Genomic DNA, 24,662 nt, shown 5'->3' on the forward strand with positions numbered 1-24,662 from the left:
AATATCTCCGTTCTAGATATTTCCTTCTTTGAGAAAGCGTTTATCCCAGTTGTGACCAGATTAGTATGATGTATAGAAATTTAATTTGGAGGAATGCGATTGAATAGAGTAGTCCTAAGTAAGAATTTCCGTTCCCTAATGTTTTGGAATAGTACCTAAGTTCGAGTGCATGTGGAATATATTTCGTGTATTAGAGGGACAATATGGAATGCAGAGATTGCTGTTCTGTAATTCTTTGTCATGGGGCGGGATATTTTACTTTCTCAGAGTTTTAAGTGCCGATCCCTTGGAAGCTTTGTTTAACATAACATTGAACATCAGTAAGGAATATGTTTACGTTCATTGCGTTTATTAAATGAATGCTTCATTCTGAATTGAATGCATTCATTGAATTACTCTCATACTTTATCTCCCATATACATAATAATCTAATATAATATCTTGCAATGTATTTTGAATCACATTAAATGTATCGTCAAGAAGATTTTCATCAATTCTGGATAAGTATGAATTTGTTAGTGTGAGAAGGAGGAAACGTACTGACCGAAATCAATAAAACCCAATACTTCAAGGCTGTTTACGAGTTTGACAAGCTAATGTAATATTTAAGTCTCCCACTCTCCCATCGCCTAAAGGCAGTAACTGACCTGGGCACAACAGAAGGGCTTAAGGACTTTTATGCTTGGTGACATACAGTTTCAAGAATATGTGTGGTTTTCTTTCTAGCAGTGCCACTTTTATATTTTACCGTAAATGCTTACTCGTGAAAATCATAATTATGTATTTGATCCAGTCTTTGGTTACAATCTGATCACAAAACACCTTCTTAGTATCTTTACCTATCTTTAAATGGCTTACTTATATAATATTGGAATCAAATACAAATACGCATTTAGTTATAAAACACTTAATGGTAGTTTTAATTATATCAATTACAGCAAATTCAATTGAGGATTTTACACGGGTAAGTCATTATAAACATTGAAACGACTAGACCAAAAAAACTTTATTAAACTTAATATCATAAGTCGGTTCAATATAATCTAAACATATAAGTAGCAAACATACTACTTAATATTTATTCGTTATAAACAATATTGTGTTACAACTTAACTTACTACTATATACATTTTCATTTTTTAAATCACTTATTATACATAATAAAATGCTAGCTACACCTAATACTACACATGGTAAGAGTTGTGCTATCACACCACGAATAGCACAAACTTCACTCCGGTTGCACGCATAATCACTTCATCCTTAAAGTGTCCTGCGAATATAAAGAAAGACAGACAATTATAAAGAAAAGAAATCTTTACTTCTCCCCGCAGACAAAAAAGAAATTGTGCTAGCCTGGTGAGTAATGGGCTCAAATAACCAACAGCCGAATTCCACTTCTCTAATGCTCAGCCAATTATACGCTATACGTATATAATAATTGAAATCAACTCATTGATTTTAGTTTAATTCACTCAATAAGACCACGAAAGTTTAATGTAGGATTAGGATAATTTTAGTATTTAATTTCAGAGCCAATATCAGTTTACGCGCAACACTTTCATTATAACTCTTAAATTACATATTAATAATAATAATTAAAAAGTGAGTATTAATAATACAATACAACGTCAAGGTTAAAAAAATATAAACTGCCTGAGTACTGAAATGGAACAAGGAGCAGAACTAACTTGATGGTGACCACTTATCTGACTAGTTTAATCCCCTATTGAGAAATATGTGCAGATAGGTATTTACAAATTGAGATATAATAAGTATTTCCTTGACAACTGTGACATTTTAATCATTATGAACGTAATGATGAAAATATATGGGAGATATCTAAATGTCACAAGAGACGAATGGTTTCAAATACAATTTAGCAATAAATTTTATAGTAATTAATACTTTTTAGATGAAGCTGTAATTTTAGTTATTTTTATCAATATTTTCTTTTGTACTTCCTGTAAACAATAAATAGGTTCGGTACACAAATTTACGCGACACACCATCAGTATAGTATACTTGCAAATATAAACAAGGAAACGATTAGTAGAAGTTAAAATAAGTATGACAGACATATGTTATATAATATAGATCCGTCAACTTGTAAGTATATGTGTATAAGAGTCAACTGATACTCTCAGTAGGTAGTCAAGTATGAAAAGTCACCGATGTAAATATAAAACGGAGGATGATGTTGCGACAGACGACAGTATATAATAACACACGCACTGTGTATCCCTATAAGTATTTTTGGCGTCAACTTGTTATTTACAAAATAAATAACATGTCTTCTCAGTGAGAATACAGATATAAATAAGTTCGCTTGAACAAATTTAATGAACAATACCATATTGTGACACAGAAAAAGTAATAACAATAATACTAATGTCGTATACTCTTGTAAAGAACATTAATTCTATATTCTTTCTTTTATAATAGACGCGCGTTACCCATGGTTTCGCACGAAAGTTCATCCTGAAAATAAGAGACACCATTAGCATATTTTAAATGGAATTTTCTACATTCACAACATAAGTGATATTCACTGAAAGATATTCCACGGTCTTGGTCCACTTTAGATTTTAGTTTAAAGTTGGGGATCCTGAATTTGGAGAATATTAAAATAGTAAACAGTGACATATATCAGTCTGTAGATATTTCTAACGTCACAGATAGTTCCCATGGGGTCCCCCATCTGTTTAACTGAATGTTTGTATTTAGTACTCCTCTGAATTAAATCCTCAAAAAAATAATGAAAAAACGAATTATGTAAGTTTTTGTCTCCGTCAACAAATTAACTTGATTCGACCCATTCCCATGGTAGAGGTCACCATTCTAAGAAGTGGAATCGACTCGTTATTAAGGAATGTTATCCTCGACAGAGGATTAACTTGGATCGATCATGTTGAGCACGTATGTGCAAGAGTTGCTCCATGGGTTTTTTCCGTGAGGAATCTGAAACAGCTTTACTCTTATGGTGTTCAAAGGGTGGCCTATTTTGGCCTTTTATATCCCCATTTGGCCTACGGTGTATCCCTTTTGACTAGATGTTACCACAATTAGATTAACAGAGTTTTCAGACATCTGAAGAAGGTCATTACAGCATTTGCAAATTGAAACCAAGAGAGTAGTGCCGCGATGCTTTCAGGGAGCATAGTTTTCTGACTTTATGCCTCTATACAGGTATCTTGGATGTAGCTATGTATTGCCGATTCCGATGTGAGTTGATCCGGGGCAGAACCGACCACAGGTATGATAACAGATGTGGGGACAGCTACAGGATGCAGCATCATAGAAGACTGGCATCTTAACAACTTCTTTCAAAAGCTGGTGTCAGATTAATTAATAATATCCCTAAGAGCACATTTTTTAACAACCCAACACTGTGTAAAGCTCCATTAAAGGATTTGTTAGTACCTGAAGGGTTTATTCTGTAGATGAGGACATGTTACGCCACTGAGATCACTAGTTTTCGTAACTTAGTACCGATACTAAAGCCATGTATGAATGACAGAGAGAATGTGATGTAATGTGGGTATGCGTGCAATGAACTAATCTTAGAATAGTAAATCTGTAAATCTCCTATTTTTCTTTAAGGCACAGTAAAAATATCATACACAATGTCAAAGGAGTCAACTAATTTCGATTACCTTATGTGCAAACATTCGCAGCTTTCTTCATTAAGGTAGATTTTGTCTGTGCTATCTGAATTACTACACTGTTCAAGTATACTATGTTCTAAAATTTATAAAATATAATCAAATGTTTCGGCCTCTATAAAAATTTCATCGGATAGAGCCAGTTAATCTTGAGTCGAAAATTTTCAAAAAGAATTAGCCGGATTCGTTCAGCCGTCCTCGAGATTAGCGCTTAGCAACTGATACTAGCATTCATTTTTATTTGTAAGAAAGATAAAACACATCTTAAATGTTTTAACTATAATGGAAGTAGGTTAAACTCATCAAAATATAACGTTCAATACAAAATTGTGTAACGCGTAAAAATTAACATTCATCGGATATGCTTATAAATAATGTTAATTTCTTATTGTAATTTATGTAACAGATACTAGGTCTTCTGAGAGATAATATACACATAAACAAAGTAAGACATTCAAAGATAACACACAACAAAGTAGTATGTGTCAAACCTAGATTGACTTTAAATTCATCTTCTTATTTATATAATATTTGACACAACTTTCCATAGTGAAGTCAAGTATAATTAAATTCACCTTATTCTTATATAACACGCACGATGATGTTGTGACACACGCAAGAATACAACACACGCATCGCCCCTCGCAGCAAATCGCCACTTGCACGCGTAACCCCGCACGCAATTTCTATCTCACGAACTGGTTTTAAACAGGCTAATTGGTTACTTCTACTTAAAACCAGTGACTAGGTTATACGTTTAAGTAAGTTCTTCAGATTCTTCTGTCTATATATATATATATATATATATATATATATATATATATTACTTATTAAAGAGGTCCTTATTTTTATATTCAAATTGCAGTCATTAATCTGCATACAAATAAAACACATTTTGGACACTTAGGACAATGTGCAATCCCTCATTGGAATGTTTACTCTTTCTAGAGTGACTGGATATTTAGGATGGTTTGGGATTGGTAGGACCATGTCACCTTTGAAGAAGGAGAACCAGCCAAGAAATACCGAGGAGATCATTTCATTCATGTTTAGGCTTTAAAACTAAGTGAGCCACTACGTTCTCCGTTCATCCTCCATTGTAAACTTGACTTATCAACCAAACTATTATAATTTAAAATCTTGACATTTGCAGTTATTAATGTTCCATTACTGCAAATCCATTGTGTTCTCCAGATTTTAGTGACATATTGGTTTTTGCTGTAGATAGTATAGGTTCTACTGTAAGATATAAACCAGTTAGAAGTGATCTCTCCTTCGTATACATCAAGATAGGATTTTTAGTAACAGGATTCGCTTAGTTTCACCCAAAACTTCAAATCTATAGTTCTTTTCGTTCTAGAGATGTCCTGGTGTAAGATTATAGACAGATCATGCAAATCAGAACTTGACACAAAATGACGGCATAGAACTTTTCTTGTAGACATGAAGTTTCATGTAGAATTTTAAGTATGCGTATGAAAGCTTTCTCTACATATCTTTTTATATCACACATTCACACTTTGTTGATTAAATTGTTTTTCATATAAGTGTAATAATAATATAATATATAATAATAACAATCTACATAACAAGGCACTTTAAATTATTTATTTCTAGGCTAAATATGTTAATGTCACATGTTTCTGAATGTCTTGTGAATTCTTTTGTGTGTATTAAGTTTATTCACTAATTTATTTATTCTGCTATTTAATTTTTGCATTCATGGTTACCAATAAGGCCAACGTAAAAATATCGCTAACGCTGAGCCAAGTCTCTCGAGTAACATGCCCTACCATTGATATCAATGTTACTTTTTATAAAAATAAAGCCTCAGCCACAATTTCAAGTCTGTACGTCAGTTTGTTTTTTAGATATCGTGTGGACAGACAGACAGAAATAAAGTTTTCCAGCTCCATGGGTTTAGGCTTCTCTAATACCTAAACCTATTAAGAATTCATAAGATTCAAATACTTGAAAATGCTACTAAATATTGAGGGCAGTCGTATTCCCAATTGTGTAGCATTTTACAAAAAGCTGCACTTGATACTAAAAATGTTTCACATTGAAAGGAATGGCTCCAGCAGAGAATTAATTATTACCTTTGGTAAACGAAATGCTTGTAATTGTCACTGAGGGGTACTAATGGTGTGGTCTGGGAGCTATGAAACCACGTGAGGCACTCCTCTCAATCGCACCTCACCCCTTTTGTACATAGTGGTTCATAATTAAAGTACAGTTTACGGTTTCCATTTAATAAAATATTTAGTTTTCTAATAACAAAAAATTAATTGTGCAAAATATAAAACTTCGTCCTATTGGAACAAGATTACTTTTATGGTATAAGTACACAAATTGTTACATATAGGGTGGTTTTATATTTTGTGACAGGTTTCTTCAAAACAAATCCAAAGTTCTAATTCTTGAGTTTTACTTAAATGTCAACATATGCAGTGTTATGAATACTTTTCAAATGTATGACTTCATAATCTTAAACAATTGAAAAATGTAGGACGTATTACAGCATACGAACTAAAGTATTAATAATTAACCTAAATACGCACCACAATAAGAGTGATGTCGGTATGCAAAATTATATTTGCTGAAAGCACTCTCCTTCACGTTCAAACTAAAATTTAAAATGATATTCAAATAAAATATCAATAGAAATAAACCTTAATGAAATGGGACAGAATTCATCAAAATTAATGTACAGATTATTTAAAGTAAATGTTATATTGCTATACCGAGAGTTAAAAATACTATTTAAGTAAAACATTGACTGAAGAATTGTATCTTTATAAACTGGTTGTGTTTATACGTAAGCTTTATCAATATCAGCTTTTCAATAAATGAAAAAATATTTTTAAATACTAGTGGTTATTTTATTATTATTCTGCGATGGTCATTAGTTTAAATAACAAATTAAACTCTAGTATTTTATTTTTTTTACTGATTAAAATTAAAAAGATGATTACTGATCTTAAAGCAACGTTTATATTTATAAACATTAAAAAATCTATTCGCCATAATCCGGCTCAAGAAAATGCCCAGTTGTTGACATGTTATGAACAAGCCAACATATGACGATTGCTTCTAAAAATATATCACTAATAGGATTCAGTTAGAAAAAAAAATAGTTTACGTCATAAAGTAAAATAATTAAAAAGTTTTATTCAATAGCAAATGAAGTTATCGGTTTTTAATGTTTACATAGCTTTTTCATATAGTGGTTTGTTATGTTACCAGAACTGTTATATTTAGATCTTTATTTATGGTTCGAAAATGTACCTGACAGATGAAGAAATATGAGACTATTGTATGTATTAACACAATATATTATACGTAACTATATATATATATATATATATATATATATATATATATATATATAATTATATTAATAATTACTTACAGTGCTTCACCTGGACTCGAAACTGATATTTGCCGGGCAAGCATACACACCACCCAACGCTCATATTATGAAATAAAAAAGTGTTTATAAAATTTTAAATACAATCTTTCTATTTCATTATAGGAATTAAGCTACAATTATTGAAATCGAAATACTGCAAAAATAAATCTTTAAGAAGTAATAAGTTGTTATCTTTACATTCTGTATTCAATCGCAGTCTATTTCCTGCGGCAGCAAATTACGAGTAACTGGGTCAGAACCAATAAAGTTACCAATTATACCTGGGGTAATTATCTCCAAGTCCATGCTATAAGATATCTAGTATAATAAATACTGTTTCGATCTTGAAAATACGCTAATAATTTACCTTTATTCTGGATTATTAAGATTTTGATAATATGACTGTTTATAACAGATTGATTTGATGTTTATTGCGATTATTATTGTAATCGGGCTATTTTCTTTTATTTAAACTTATTATATTTTTTCTCGACTGCTCATTAATAGCTTGGTTTAATTGGTATCGATAACTCGTTTATATCCAAATCTCAAGAAGTTAGTTTTTACCCTATGAACCTAATAAGCGTCCGTTCAACAATAGTCAATTTATTTAATAATGTTTATTTTTAAGTTTTTATTCTATACATTTTTTACTAGTTAAATTAATTTTTACGTTTATTTTCAACACATATAATACATAAAAAACACAATACATTACAAATTTCATTTTAAATCAATTAATGTAGTATATAAACTAAAAAATGCGAAAAACATCAAAGAGCAGGAAAAGAAACAGTATCTAAATAGAAAAAGGAAAGGTAAATACAAAAATACATTTAGTATCGTCTGGAAAGTTTTATCTTCATAATAAATACAAGATTTTCCTAGATAAAGACAACATACAATATATTTATACGATTTTCGAAGAACTTGAAAGAAACATCTTTTTCCATGTGTTACTTGTAATTATAGTATACTTTTAATGAATTGCAATTTTTAAACGAAAGTTAAATCAGAGTCCTGGTGATTTTTTAAGAGATCCAACACCTCTTTTTATCCGGCTCTGAATGTACCCAAACCAACGGCGAGTGGTGATTGGTTGAGTATAATACTATGAAGCACGTATTAATTCTTTTTTTCAGGGGACAGGGACCGAACGAGAAGGTAACATTGTCGTTTGAGCCAGAAGACTGGGTCAAGTAAGTCCCCTGCAAAGTTTTACCTTACAACCAATAAATTCAAAAGCTTGTGATCGAAAATTTCAAACTTCTAAAGTGAAGATCTTCCTAAATGACTGGCAAGACACTGTCACAGTGAAAATTCTGATTTTTAAAGACCTTCTATAATAATAAATGGTGCATACGTGTTTTATCAAATAGCACCTCAAGTGGCATGAAGAGTCTGCCTTTCTCAGATAAACAACTAAATAGGAAGTAGCGTTTGCGATTGGGAAATGGGGATTTAAGTGTAATTATTCAACTGGATCAGACGGCATACAATCTCGCCTGCTAAAGTGGGTAATACTACATTTACTTGGCCACTAACTTTCATCAATAATCTCTTATTAATTTGGTAGTATATTCTAATTCACTGAAAAGTATTATTGCCATGCTAAAATATAACAATGGATATCAGAATAACTGTAACAAGTCTTTTCATTCTTTTAATTAGTACAAAAGTGTATTCATTGGTGACTAATATGTTGACAACTGGGTGTGTGTGTGTGTGTGTGTGTGGGCCGAGCTAGAGGTAAGGGTCTATGAGGAGACATGCGCTGTTCTCCATTTGTCTTTGTAGAACCTAATGATATGAATAATAACAAACCGCAAACACTTGATAATTTCAAATTTTTGTTTTAAATAATGATCTTTAAGCATTCCCGATTCCAGGAATCAAGTCTGAGGCAACGTCGGATTCCATATGTTGCCCTAAACAGAATATGAACTGGAGCTAAATTCAACATTTACATTGAATAAATCCTTCTCAACATTCATAGTAAAGTTATTTGTAAAAACATATACTGTGAAATCAGTTATTTTATCATACAAATGAGAAAAGAGGTTTATGAAGTTTATGCAACTTCAGTTTCTTTAATTGTTCTTCTTTTTTACTATACACTTCTTGACGGTAGTCATAATAGATTTATACTTATTAAAAACGACTTATGTATATGATTTTAATTTTGAAATAAGATTGTCTTAATTCGATACTCAATAACTATATAATTGTTTTAAGTGGTTTTCATACTGTACTTACTGAAGTTTCGTAATCTCAATTATAATAATTTGGGAATTGAAGCTCAAATCCTGCATGGCTTTAGACTTCACATATACTCCGAATAGATTTTGGTGTGTTTTACAAATATTCCTCGATTATTCGTGACCAATATATTAGCATCGTTAACTGGTCATTAAGCAATTCGCAATTATTATCACAAAAAGCATTTAAAAATTGCATCTTGCTCTATGAAATACAATCTATACTTTTTTTATTAGGTTTATTTATCAGTCCATTTGTTCTCTTATCTCATATGTGTCTAAAATAGTATTTTTATTTCGCCTAAAGTTATTTAAAATATAGCTATTTTGGTACTTATAAAACAAGAGTATTAATAGTTAGTCAGTAAAAGTTACTTATCTTTTAATATTGTATATATTAGGCTATATATTAAAAATCTTTCAAATTAAACTTAGTCTCGTAAATTTTGAACTAAAGTTTCCTTCAATACCACTAAAATTCGCGTTTGAAATGAATAGCAAACAACCCTCCTGATGTATTATTTTCGAAGGTGTGCGATGTCACAAATAATGGGTCGTAGTATGTGTTTGGATTTATATCTAATAACATGAGTCGTAAGGTGTAACTCATATTTTACGTTAGAATAAATTTTGTAAGGATCAAAAATAATAAGAATTAGAGAACATGTTCGCTGAAGATAATTTTAAAGGTAGGTAGTAGTGTAATAAAAAACAAGAACCCTAGAGTATTATAGTGTCACGCAACCTTGCACTTGCACCTCTGATAGCATGAACTATCGATTGGCTGATAAAATGTCAAGGTCAAATCATTGTCTTTAACCTTTCTAAATCCGTATAAACTACAGCAATTACATCATCAAATACCCATCTCAATTCGAGTTCACTGTAATCAATCTTAAACGCGTTTTAAGAAACACGTTAAAAGTTAGACTGACTGCTTGTTATATTGCTGTAAAATAAGTAAGACTTATTTTACATTAAATATTTAAGTCCTTATTTCTCTTTTGGAACATAAACTGTATGGTAAATTGGCAGTTTTTTGGAATTTTGGCTTGAAAATAAGTAACACAATATATACAGCCCTACCATATATAAATAATTACGGTCTTGTATTTAAATGACGCTTATTTTTTTATTTAAAATAAATATGTACATACACATTTTTGAAAGAACTAAGAACAATATTAGTGAAGTATTAAATCATCCTCACGATAAGTTTGTGTGTTTAGAGTGAGTATTGCAAAAACAAAATTAGAAACAGAATTATTTTCTACTTATTTACAACATTCTGGAGAATTTTACTGTCTAAGAAACTCTGCTTTAGGCTATAATACCATGGGTTGAAAGCGTTACATTTATTTCATATCCAAGCGTAGAAAAAAGTTGTTCAAATTTAAAATTAATTTTTCTAAGCTATTGAACTGTGGCTCTGTAATCACCAATGCCTCAATCCCTTATATTCGTGATTTAAGCTGACATTGAATCATCGCTTAGGAATTTAAATAAAACTTTTGGAGAGTGCTCAAAAGCTCAAAATAAATTGCCCTATGGAAAGGTGATCTAAGGTGTCTGTACGAACAACATCCATTTCACGAGATTGTTCAAAGGTGTAGAGAAATTTTATTTGAACATTTGAAACTTTCAAAAGTTTGCATTGTTCTTAAATTACAGATAAAACTTAATTTGTTATGTTTTTATGTGCCTGAGAGTATACCTAGGAGCTTATGAGTATGAAAATAAAGCACAGATAACTTCTAGACAGTGATGTATGGAACGGTGGTTTACTAGAATGTTTATCCACAGCCAGATATAATTTTTTTTTATCTGTTACATTCATTTTAAAATGACATGATACTCAAGAGGTTACAAAACTAACTAATAAACTGTGAAACCCAGTGTTGGTGACTTTGTGGAGTGTTATGGAAGGCCACACAATGAGAAGAGTTTACTGCTAAAAATTGTTTATAATGTGCGATGGCTGACTCAGCAAAAAAGTTTTAACCATCGTTACTTTGAATTTGGTTCAACTAATTCCTCATATCTCAGATTTTTAAGATGATCTTTTCCTGTGTACTATTTATTGTTGGCTGTGTGTAAAACATGTCATACAATGAAAATATCACGTGCCTACTTAAATAACAATAACGAAAAGAGTTATATTTTGAAGGTCTTATTTTTAAACATTTTGGATGTTTTATACGCTTACCATATTTAAAATACTTGGGTAGTAGTTATTTCATTTAAATTAAAACTGAATTAATATTTTATTTGTTTAGCTCTACGTCATTCCTCTCTGCCCTTGTCAAATCTTGAGTACATTTCAAGAACACATTTCTTGAGTTCTTGATTGCAAGAAATTAATGCTGCATAAGCCGTTAGTTGTTATATGTTGGTTTTAATGGAAAAGACATTTTTCATACTTCCACATTTAATTTATTTAAAAAGCGCTTTCGCCGGTTAAGGCATCATCAGTTAGATATTGTTTACAGAAAAAACACGTGTTTAAAATAGAAAAAAAACGTATGATAAAATAGAATAAAATTTAAAACTAATTGTAAAGATGAAAAATCGGCATTGTTACATAAATTTTGGTAACCGCTTCGATACCCAGGCCACGCCTTTAATTATTCTTTCACCTTCAAATTTAAAAATTAATTTATTTATAAAAGCCTTCATGTTAAATCTAAAATTACTGTAACAACATTCAAAACTCCTACTTGTGAAAATGGGCTATAATGTCCTTGTGTACCCACATATGACATAGTGCACAAATTCATGGGGAGTAAGTGATAACGGCCATTTCAAGATGCGTTTCGCCCTTCATAAGATAGAAGAAGAATCGTTGAAACAGTAGGTGAAAGAATACCCTGCAAGAATCGTTTCAGAGAACTAGATTTGCTAACCTTCCCGATCCGTCTACAGACACGAAAACACCTTGTAATGTCGTAACAAATATGAAGTGACGCGAGTCAGAGATGTTCATGAGGTTAATTCCAGAAGGCGGAAAGCGTTTACATCCTCACAGCACAGGTTCCAGACTTACGAAGCTCTGAAGCTGGGGCTAAGCTGGTCAACAAGCTGCCATCTTGATTAAAATAGAAAATATTACTCTGTTGGCAAGTTTTCCAAAATTGTAGTTAAAATTATTTGTATTTTTCAATAAAATGTTATATATGAGGTATATTTTTTTGTTAATTTCATTAATCTCATATATTTTTAAACTTTTGTGCTCGATTTGACGCATACCTTACAATATTGTCTTCGAATTAAAAAAAAAACACACAAAATATTACATATTTTCAATAGTTATACAAGTGTTATTTGGTAATGTTTTAAACTCAAGCTTTCCCCAGAAGGTGCACTTCTGGCTCGTTTATACATTCCAGTTGAACCCACACTGAGTACTGCAAAAACCGATGTGTCACTTAAATATGGGCACATTATTTTTTTGCAGGAGCGACACATCACTAACCGCAAATATCGAGACTCTGGGGCGAAAGAGAAATTCGATGGGTCTAGTGTACTGCGGAAGATGACTGTTGGTAGGATTCGTTCCTTAAGAGTCAAAGGTTCTTACCAGCTTAGACATAAGGGTGTGCCACCCCCTGCCTGCTTTTACATGAGAGGATGGTTCAGAACTGGCTTTCCCTTCTTCCGAGGAGACATGACTTGAGATTATTTCCCAAATTTGTCCACATGAATCTCGACAGGAGGCGACCTCTATCGCCGAACTTACCCATCCAGAATATCCTGTCACTCCGGAAGCATCGCAAACGTCCTAGGACCAGGTGCAATTCTCTCTGATTCTTGTCTTAAGAGAACAAAAATAATTACTTTGTTTATATCAAATTTTGTAGTTTAAGTTTTGCTCCTAATGTAGGGCTAAAAAACTGATTTTAATGTTTTTAACATATTATTCATCGTATGTATGTTTTGGATATCGGAAGTAAAAAATATTTTCCCTAAAATGTATTAATTAGTCGTGTACAGAGGATTATCTCTCAAACATTGAGTTTCGAATGAAGATTACAAACATATGGGTGTGCTAAGAGGTTTGAAACATTCTTATTTAAAACTAAAAATATTTTTTTTTACTTTCTCATAAATTTTAAACTCACAATTTAACTTAACAATGCGAACATAAACTGGTAAATAGTTTAGTAATACAGCAATTGGCAAATAGTATACCATTTAATAGAATAATTGCATTCTGTTTGACATTTCGTGAAGATGTAAATGAATTTGCCTGATGTACTTCAATAAATATAGTAAATATTACTATTAAATCTAAATTCAGATTATACAATTTTGATGTATTGTAATCAAAGTTTTTGTAAACACGTTTACCTGAAAAAGTAATTTATTTCTAAAATTGAGAAACTGTGAAATTTCAAAAGAAGGGATAGATTGTCATGTGCTTGAAGAACACTTGCATCAACCTGTTTTTATATTTTAATGCAAATATACTTTTAAAAAAAAATATCTTTGAGTTCAAGATCGAGTCCAAATGAGGCAGCAAATATTAATTTCATGACTACAAGCTTACAAGCTTTAATTGCTTTTGTTTTTTAATAGATTACCAAAAAATATTTTTAATTCATCAAAATTTGCCATATTTATTCATACTAAATCATTGATGTTTATGTTCAACATTCTGATATTGATCAGAATGTTCCCTTAAAACCTCCAAATAATGTAATGTACTATTCTGGCTTATAATAACCAATAGCCTTACCGACCAAAGGGTATCATTTATCTAACATTAAACTGTTATTGTTACTAAAAACTATATATATATATATATATATATATATATATATATATATATATATATATAAGTTATTATTGGCAAATGGACAAAAACGTTCTCCCTTTACGTGCAAACATTGTATTTTGTGTTGATATTTTGTTATATACATTGCTTAAAATTATATATATATATATATATATATATATATATATATTTTTTTTTCATTCAATACGTTTTACTATAGAGGTAATAGTTTTTTAGAATCTAAATATAACATTTTATTTTGAGCGTTAAAATAATGTTGTTAAATTTTATCTGTCCTTGAAATACCTTTGCATTTTAGCTGGATTCAGGAATCTATTGCAAAAGTTTTGTAGGACTATATAATGCCTAATATTATATAGTTATTCAAAAATCATCATAAAAACGTTACAAAGTAAGTTCAATACCAAGATTATAATAAAATTTAAATGTTAAATTTATTATAATTGATGTACATTTTAAGTTTTATTTGAATTCTTAGAATAAATACATTTTATCCTTTCAATATTAGCATTGTATAAATGTTTATAAAATTTATATTAGAGTCAACTTATACGATATGTATTATACTTTTCATTCTTTAGTCCCAGTGAAGCCCTACATATTCGCCACTACATCTTGATATATACTCCAAAATAGGAATTGAGTAACAAAACCGTTTTGCAGTGAATATACAACTTATTTTAAGTTTAACTAGTTCCACAATAGTGGATCATTAAGTAAGGCGTTTATTAAAGATGCTTACACAAATGACTTTAATGATCAACACATTTTCCTAACGTGTTTAGAGAACTAAACGTGTGTAATGAATCAAATGAAGATAATACAAGTGAAGTAGGTTAGTCCCTAAAGAGGATTTGACACAAGAGACATTATTGCAGTAGTCAAAGCTAAATCTCCGTATAAACAAAGCAACATCAAAGAATTTAATCCCGTTAAAGGACGAGTGAATATTAATTAAACACACAACTGAGTTTTAAACAAGTAAAAGAACTGTGAGCAGCTCGACCCTCATTTATCACATTTACTTTTAGCACAAAGTTTAATCTCAATTTTACATAAGCTAATTATTACTTGCTAAGTTAAAAGTCTTACATTGCGATTATAATTAACTGTTTCAGGGTTTAGAAGTGCTGAAACGACAGAACCTACTTTCAAACACGTAGTCTACTAGTTACTGTACCTATTACAATTTTTTCCCGCATTGTAACAAGAGAGTGGCAAATAACTTTTAAAAGGTTCCCAAGCACTGCGAGGTAATGATGTTTCCATGATCAAAACCACTTCAGAATATTAGATGTCTTAGTCAATCTTCAGAATGACTATTAAAAGTATTTGTTATTGACATTTTTGAAGCTGATTCGCAATCAAAGAAACACATATTTCTCCAAGTTGAGAAGTAGCAGGTTTGTCTGTGCAAAATTGAGTAAGATTACTTTGGAAAGTTTGTAACATTTAGTGGTTTCTATGAAACTTTAAATCGAGTGGAGTTTAAAATCTGAGTGATTATAAAACACTTAAATTATAAAACAAAACCACGTTTAAGCTGCTACTTCTATGTAATACGAATGTTACCGCAAATACTAGTGATATCAATTTTAATATGTGTTAAAATGACTACTCAAACTATCCAATATGTCGTATATATTGCACAAGCTCTTTTTACGTTTGAGAAATACAGATATTAATTATCTTTTTGGATTCACTAGTGACGCGGGGATCTTTTATGAATTAAAAACCTTTTAATTTTTCAGCGTTGTTTCTTCCCAATAATGATGAACTTTTCCTTGAATAAACTTAATTTTCCTTTTTTTTCGTATTTCGTGCCATTTTTAGTGAGGTTTTTCATCTTTAAAATGTTTCAAAAAAACATATCATGTCATCTGGATTAGGCTCAATACAGATTTCACTTTCTCTGACTTGGATCTGGTGAGGATTCTCGTAAATGCCCATTGACGTATCAAAATTCCTAATAATATGCAACACGTAATATAATTTATCAAGTTTTTTTTTTAATAACCATCACTTTTACGACTTAAAAAATTTAATTAAATATTCGAACAATGTAAGAAACAGGTTTAGTATGATGTTTTTGAATGAAACTTACATTTTATCATAAATTACAATGTCAGAAAGGTTTGTACGGTTATGGACTTTTGTCTACAAGTAGCGTTCTGAAACTACATTCTCTATCAAAGCTTTGAGACGCTTTATACACGATTGTCTGATAATCCATCTGAAACAACATAAAAATTCACGTTATTCACAAAATGCTTTATTTCAACTAATTTTGTATGCATTTTATTCTTTACTATATGTGATGAATTGTTACATAAGGTATTGTATATAACATGTACCTCTATAAAATGTGTTGTACTTCAACATTCACTATTAGATCAGTGAAACTGTTTATATGTGAATAACTGACAATTCGTCTGGACAAACAAAACAAATCACTAGATTCTTTACTTCATATAATTCTTTATATGTTTTATACTCTATTGTATGTAGTAAACCGTTGCATAAAGAGGGTTTCTAGCTAAATACCACCACCTCAACACCACAAAGTAACAGGTCATCAGTGCAGAGGTAAATAATTTATAGGGACCAGCAAATCGCCCGGGCCTTATAGCGCACCACATACCACAACAGTTTAATGCTTGTGAACTGGTTATGGTCAACAGTAAAATCGATTTTACAGTGGAACTATTTATTTATCTAAATATACAAACTGGTGTTAGTTCACAATGAAGTTATAATGAAATATTTACACTCGCATTTAACTCTTAGTATTTAAACATTCAGTCTTTATTATGACCAAGTTGGGTGTACAGCATAACCTGTAGAAAAAGAAAAAGGTATCAAACAAAATGAGTGATATTTTTTGTTTTCAATTATTTCACTATAATTGCGTGTATTATATTTTTATTACATCGCCAACTGCAAGTGTCCTGACTCTATATCACCAATCTTGGAGTTAGACTGATTTATAATTTTTGTGATGACTGAAGACTGTTTTTCAGAATGTCAATCTAAGAAAAACATGATATGAGAAAATAATGGTTAAGCATTTCACACTCATTGCCAAAACTAGCGCGGCTGACAATTTCCGTCTTAAAACATTTCTCTGCCGAGTTCTTGACAATTTCAAGACTGTATCCGTGTTTTACTTTCTACTATTAATCTTTACTAGTATAATTCTTTCTTTCGGTTTAACAAGTTATAGAAAAACTGTTTATATAATTTTGAATTTTTATCAAAAATGGAAGGAAAGTGTAAAATTTAAACCATCAATTCTACCCCTTCGTGTAATATTTTTAATGCCGTATGAATATATTTTTATTATTTAAGAGAAACACGAACATTTATTGGAATGTACTCATAACTCTTATAAATTAAAATAGCTACATTTTTGTTAAAGCAATTTAACATATTTAATGAGTGTAGGATTTATCAAAATATGAATATTAAATTCCTATAACTAAGCAGATTCCTTTAAAAAAAAAAACACCGCAAAATAGCATAAGAAGTATCAATAATATACATATAAATCCTATATTTACGTTGTTTTCCAACGTCCAACACTATAATTGGTTCAGTTGTAAACTCCTGTCCCATCTGTGTAAAAGCTGAAAATCTGGAACCACGCAACCATGTAGCGTGAATGTTTGATAACACTAAGAATGATTATTTACACACAGTTTTTATTAAACGAATAACAATTTATTTATGTCATTTAACCCTATAAAGTGTCTCATCACAAACTTTCAAATGGAAAAAACAAACTCTGTTTGCACTCGAAATTGATTTAACATTTTTGCAAGATTTAATTATCCTAAATATTTGTGTCACGTTTACATCAAATCTGTCCTTACCAATATATATATATATATATATATATATATATATATATATATATATATATATATATATAAAACTCAGATCATGACGACATTTCTAAATAAACTAGAACTCCGTGGAAATACTTTTTAGGCTTAATTATACACGCACTCTATTGCGGGTAAATCAGCATTTATTTTTATTTATAAAAAGACTTTACATTGCATATCAGTTTTACCTTACTTACTAGAGAACTATATTTTCTTTATGTAGAATAGAGCATAAGATCCATGAGACATTCCCAATAAAGAAACCCACGTAGAGAGATAACAGTTAAATCACCCATATATAAATATATTCCAGGTACAGCTTGATCTATGCTCATGTTTTCTTCAGACGATTTCCTCCGACTTCTCCCACGCTCAAAGTTTTTGAATAGCTCCCATTTATCTTAGTACCATCAGAAAACGTATGAGATACTACGTTATATTTAACGCAAAGTACCATTTTTGGTTTAGTAGATATTGTTCCTAAATACTTGTATTAAATGTTATTCACGATTTGGCTACGTTACTCAAAGCATTTGATAATCCTACAAACTATCCAAGGAAAATTATGAACGTCTTCATGTTAAAAAACGTCTCTGCATTAAAAAATGCAGACTTTATACAGCTTTCATATTAATATCCAACGCATATATCTTTTTTATCCGAATTTTATTTCAATTTTATCAATCACGTAAATATCATAAAGTGTAAGTACTCACGAACTAAAATCACTACACAGTGGAAAACGATGTTTTGCATTAAAAATGAACTCAGGATGTTTTAAAATTATTTTAAACTATTTGCATGTCAACTGTTAAATTGATATATGGTATCAGTTGTTTGAATGGAGGTTCAGTCAGAGATTTATTGTGTGATGGTCATTTCTCGCTCGTTTATTCTCTCAGATCTCAAAAGAGCAACTCTGAGTAATTCCTCAAGCGTCCATTATATGCCCGGCATTTTTTTTTTTTTTTTTTTTTTTTTTTTTTTTTTTTTTTTTTTTTTTTTTTTTTTTTTTTTTTTTTGAGAATAAATTAAGTTTATTCCAAATGAAAATTCATTCAAAGTGCCACCAGTATAAATGCAGTTTTGAAAAGGGTCTGATAAACAAAATCTCACAATTTGGCTTAGTATCACAAGAGGCTAACCAACATAAATGGCATAAGTATAAGTAAAGGGTTAGAAAGTAATACTTTATAAGTAAATAAAAATAATGTCTTTACATATTCATTCTCAACAGTAAATAACAGTTGCTGCACGGTGGTGTTCTTGGCTACGCGTATTGATTCTATTGAACGGACTATTTAATGTTAACACGTTCTTTAAAATTAATAGATATATTTCTGAAACAATATTATGAAAACTCTTTTATAGTTTTTCTCAACTTTAAATACATATAAATGTTCTACCAATGCCTTTTATTATGATATTCTCTTATTATATTTACTCTTATTCTTAATTATATTTACAGAACGCAACCATAATTATAATAAAGTAACCTAACCAATCACCATGAAACAGACAAGCATTTTTCAAGTAATCCATCTTCATATAATCAAAAATGTACAACAATCTATAAAATAGTGCAAAATCAACAACTTACAAATAATATTTTCTTAGTTTTTGAAGGTTGAGCTCCATCATGAAAGGAGGTTTTAATTAAGTATATGAGGTGTTCTTAACTACATTAACAGCTTCTAAATATATATATTTAAAGGTATAAAACAGACATGATTGTTAAAAATTAATAAGAACAATATTGTTATCATTATTTGTTTCGTAAGTTTATTTTTTATGAAAAATAAATTATTTTCACTCTAGTACTCCAGTGTTTTTCGATAAACGCAATAAATATGCCTGTATCAATCAATTTAATCATGTTCATAGTCTAGAAGACGACATGTAATTTTCATTGTTTAAGCACACAATATAGTTTTTCTTGAAATCGATAAGAGTGATTTCTCCAAGGAAAGAGAAATCATCAGTGTACGCTAATTTTCGTAAAAGTCGGAATGGTAGTTTATCAAAATACTTAAAAATACGAAAAGTAGTTATAACATCACGAGAAAATTATCAAAAAGTGTCAAGAATAAGCTTTTTTACATATTTAGTTGCCGAATTTACATTCATTTGGTCTGACAGTTGATTTTAAGATTGACTATATACAAAAAATTGGTTATAAGAAAAAAGTTATCGTTATATATTTTGATACCGCCCTATATCCTTAATTTCTGGTCCGATTTTGTATCTAATAATTGTTGCAATAATCTCAGTTTTTATTAACTACTATTATAGTGTATTATTGTAATAAAAGAATTATATAGAATAAATAACATACATGTAAATTACATAATTTTCTCAGTAATTATTCATCATAAAAATCAACTAAAATTCTATAGTTATTTGATTATAGCTCATGCAATATTTTCGTGCATTCATTGTTGCACGACCATTGTCTCGTACACATAGGCTATCATTGTAATATTGGGTTTGTGGAAAATAAAGTGTTCTTAATGCACTTTGACCTGAGATATTTTGTTTAAAGTTCGCATGTGTATAGAATATTAATTTCTTGCGGTAGTATTAAAATTATTAACGAAGATTTTATTAATGATACAAAGGTATCATTAATGAAAGTAAATCCAAATAGGCATTCTATACTATAGTATATCTAGTACTATAGTAGAATGTATGAGTTTCATTAATTACAGTGAAGTTATTATATTTAATTAAGTTGACCAAACACGTGGGAGAAGTAAAGGGTTTACCCAACTCAACACAGATTTTTAAGCTCTGAAAACCACTGATGTAGGTGTAATTCAACGTAACCAGTGGGAGAGGTGAGAGATATACTCTATTCCACCTAGGTTCTAAATCTCTAAAAGTTATTTTACTACACCCACTGAAGGTGGTAGGTGTAACTCGACGTAACACGTGGGAGAGGTGAGAGATATACTCTATTCCACCTAGGTTCTAAATCTCTAAAAGTTATTTTACTACACCCACTGAAGGTGGTAGGTGTAACTCGACGTAACCAGTGGGAGAGGTGAGAGATATACTCTATTCAAACTAGGTTCTACATCTCTAAAACTTATTTTACTACACCCACTGAAGGTGGTAGGTGTAACTCGACGTAACACGTGGGAGAGGTGAGAGATATACTCTATTCCACCTAGGTTCTAAATCTCTAAAAGTTATTTTACTACACCCACTGAAGGTGGTAGGTGTAACTCGACGTAACCAGTGGGAGAGGTGAGAGATATACTCTATTCAAACTAGGTTCTACATCTCTAAAACTTATTTTACTACACCCACTGAAGGTGGTAGGTGTAACTCGATGTAACACGTGGGAGAGGTGAGAGATATACTCTAATCCACCTAGGTTCTACATCTCTAAAAGTTATTTTACTACACCCACTGAAGGTGGTAGGTGTAATTCGACGTAACCAGTGGGAGAGGTGAGAGATATACTCTAATCCACCTAGGTTCTACATCTCTAAAAGTTATTTTACTACACCCACTGAAGGTGGTATGTTTAACTCGACGTAACACGTGGGAGAGGTGAGAGATATACTCTACTCCACCTAGGTTCTATATCTCTAAAAGTTATTTTACTACACCCACTGAAGGTGGTATGTTTAACTCGACGTAACACGTGGGAGGAGTGAGAGATATACTCTACTCCACCTAGGTTCTACATCTCTAAAAGTTATTCTACTACAACCACTGAAGGTGGTATGTTTAACTCGACGTAACACGTAGGAGGAAATATACACCCTACCCCACATTTACCCTGTAGCTCTGAAATTTATATTATTACACTCAGTAAAGTTGGTAACTCTGAGGATAATAGAATGATTTCTTATATCAGTCAAACAGTTAGGTTTGAACTCACTATGTATGTGAGCGCTCTGCGTCAGTTAAATCGTACTCCTTGTGATCACGCATAAGAGACAGTTATTTTAATGGCATTAGTAACATAATTTTGAGATAGAGCCAGAATCTATGATTATAGATCTCTATATCTGGCCACTTTCGTATCATGCTAACTACTGGAGACTAATCACTGAGCTCGTTGCTTCTTTTACAGCCCATGAGGTTATTACGGCAACCTTCTTCAGTGTGAAATAACTGTTGATGACACTTTAATAAAGTAATGACATTTTTCAACACAGATGTATGGGTATATTGCTTAGTGAGTTTAATATTTCACACATGTCACTGGTTGTATGCCGTATCTTCTCCTTTATTAGATGACCGAAAATTTGGTTTTTAACGTCGCTTCAGTTTTCATTAGCTGTTTTGACCAATAACTCCAAAAACAATTTCGTAAGTTTCTTATACCAAAATAATCTATATAGTGTTAAAGACACCATATGTAGCTTGTAAGCAAATACAATATAAGTTATTGTGAATATGTAGAATGAATGTGCCTGCCATGTGTAGTTTTATTAGAGTCAAATGCTGGCCAAATCTAAAGAATTAAGTAACTAATTAGTTGTTCAGTGACGATGTTGAATATAAATTTGACAGTGTACCATTTCGTTTTTTTCGCTATAAAAACTTTGTAATTTACAGTGTAACTTTCTCTTTAAATACTTACTTGATCTGTTGCGCTGCCTGATCGAAGAACACAAATTCACCTCGCGTTTCTGGTAATTGCAAATGTAAAGAAAATCAAAATATTCTACAGATTAAACCTTTTCATAGTTGTAACTGTCTAGATGTCAGAAAACATCTTCATTTATTTTTGGATCATTTATTAAAACTTCTATGTTATATCATAATGTCTATGTTATTGAGTAAAGAATTAAACCACCAAATTTCAATTAAACTTAGCTTTGTAAGGAAAAAAAAACATATAACAGTATGAGAGATAGAGAGTAAACTAATTGTTTTATCTTTAAATAATTAAAATGAAGCGTCGTCTTTTAACGCGATGCCTTAAAACTTATGTCATTTTACTTTACATATAAAAACTTGCTTAAAATATAGAGTAATTTTAATATTATACTGACTTAACTGCAACAAAAATCAGGAAACATGATAACGTAATTAAAATGTGTTACTGTTATTTTAGTTAGATAATTAAAATTCGCAAATAAGCGTAACATTCATGTTATCCTATCACAAGTTTTAAACCACGTGTAAATAATTATAAGTAAAACAAGAAGAAGGTACCTTTACAAAACAAATCCAGCAGGTGCCGTGACAACCCGTGTATCCATTGACGATCGACACACTTTCTTGTGAGATTCCGGTACGCACACTACCACCACGGCGTCCAGGGAGCTACTGACGCCCGGCGCCGCGACGTTAGTACACGCCGCTCCCACCGGGGCGATGCTAACACTTGTTGGCGTTGTGACCATTGTTGCCCAACCAGCCCCTTGTTGCGCCCCCACAGGTGTTGCTAGATTCCCGTCCCACGCCTTGCAACCACTCATCACCGTTCTCAAATTGTCTTTTTCCAGTACAATATACCTCATATTTCTGTAAATATACTACATTGTTCCTTATAATTGGCTTTTTACAACCACTTGATTGGTACTTTTCGCTAACGCTCAGCCAATTGTATTTCAACTCATCGTATGTATAGATATATAATGAAGCCTTGTTGTGGGAGTATGAACAATAACATACTAAATAAAATCTTAAATGTTTTTATCTCCTATGTTTGCGAGTTGCGGTTTAATGTTTTTATTTTAAATACAAGTGTTTATTCACTACCTTATGGTAAATTTTTCCTCACATATCAAGATATTTTTACACTAAAAAATCCCATCAAATCTTTTAAACATATAACGTTTAGTGTTAACGTTAAATTCACGCTATCTCGGCAAACATTTTTGATATCTACTATCTAATGGCATTTTCAAAATTACGTGCAAATTTTGTGTGCTACATTATCTACTACTAAAAATCCTTATTTTAAAAATGGATCTCATATAACCGTACATTCTTATGTATTAGTTACTTACACCAATGCTGGAATTTGTAGTGATTTGTACTGCCAATACTGTTATTTAACCGTACTAACATAGTTATAAATCAATATTAAATTTCGAATAATTCTATCGAAAATTGTGGCCATTAATTCTCTATATCCTAATAATAAATAGTATAAATATATAAAAATGCCTTTGTATGTTTCTTTTTGCTTTCACCCATAAGCAATTTTAATCGATTGTACTAAAATACTATACGGACATTCTTACGGTCCTTGGGATGAGCCTAATTTTATTTCGTAAATTCTTCTGGGCCACGTTCCGTACGTCACTGAAGTGGTGAAAAATAACAACTTGGTTTCTAAAGTTACGAAATATTAATTGAAAGAGTCTAGTATATATAATTAACTGTTTGTTATGTGTACATATTTTTTATGACATACCAATTAATTTTACTACTATTTTAAATTTGTTTACATTTATAATGTGAAAGCGTAGAATAAAATGGATAATAAGAGTAATTCTTATTTCAATCTTTTTCTTCAATTGCTGTTGAGCACAAAGTAAGAAAATATCCATATACGTAAATTAAGTTTTCATAAACATGTACTTCTAACTGTACATTTTAATAATAATAATGTTGTCTTTATTTTCATCAAGCGTTTCTCAGTTACATACAGAACAACTGCTTTTCAGAACA

The 24,662-nt window shown here is 30.8% G+C and overlaps 1 protein-coding gene across 1 annotated transcript in view; it reads right to left on the minus strand.

The window, feature by feature from the left end:
- Positions 1-23,316, minus strand: part of LOC124354085 (cell adhesion molecule 1-like) — a 317,853-nt gene extending 294,537 nt beyond the window's left edge. Inside the window, exon 1 of the mRNA XM_046804289.1 lies at positions 23,196-23,316. The gene's annotated coding sequence lies outside the window, so the exon portion shown is untranslated. The remainder of the gene's footprint in view (positions 1-23,195) is intronic.
- Between the last annotated feature and the right edge of the window lie 1,346 nt (positions 23,317-24,662).

This window comes from Homalodisca vitripennis, chromosome 2 (genome assembly GCF_021130785.1).
Source record: "Homalodisca vitripennis isolate AUS2020 chromosome 2, UT_GWSS_2.1, whole genome shotgun sequence".
NCBI lineage: Eukaryota > Metazoa > Arthropoda > Insecta > Hemiptera > Cicadellidae > Homalodisca > Homalodisca vitripennis.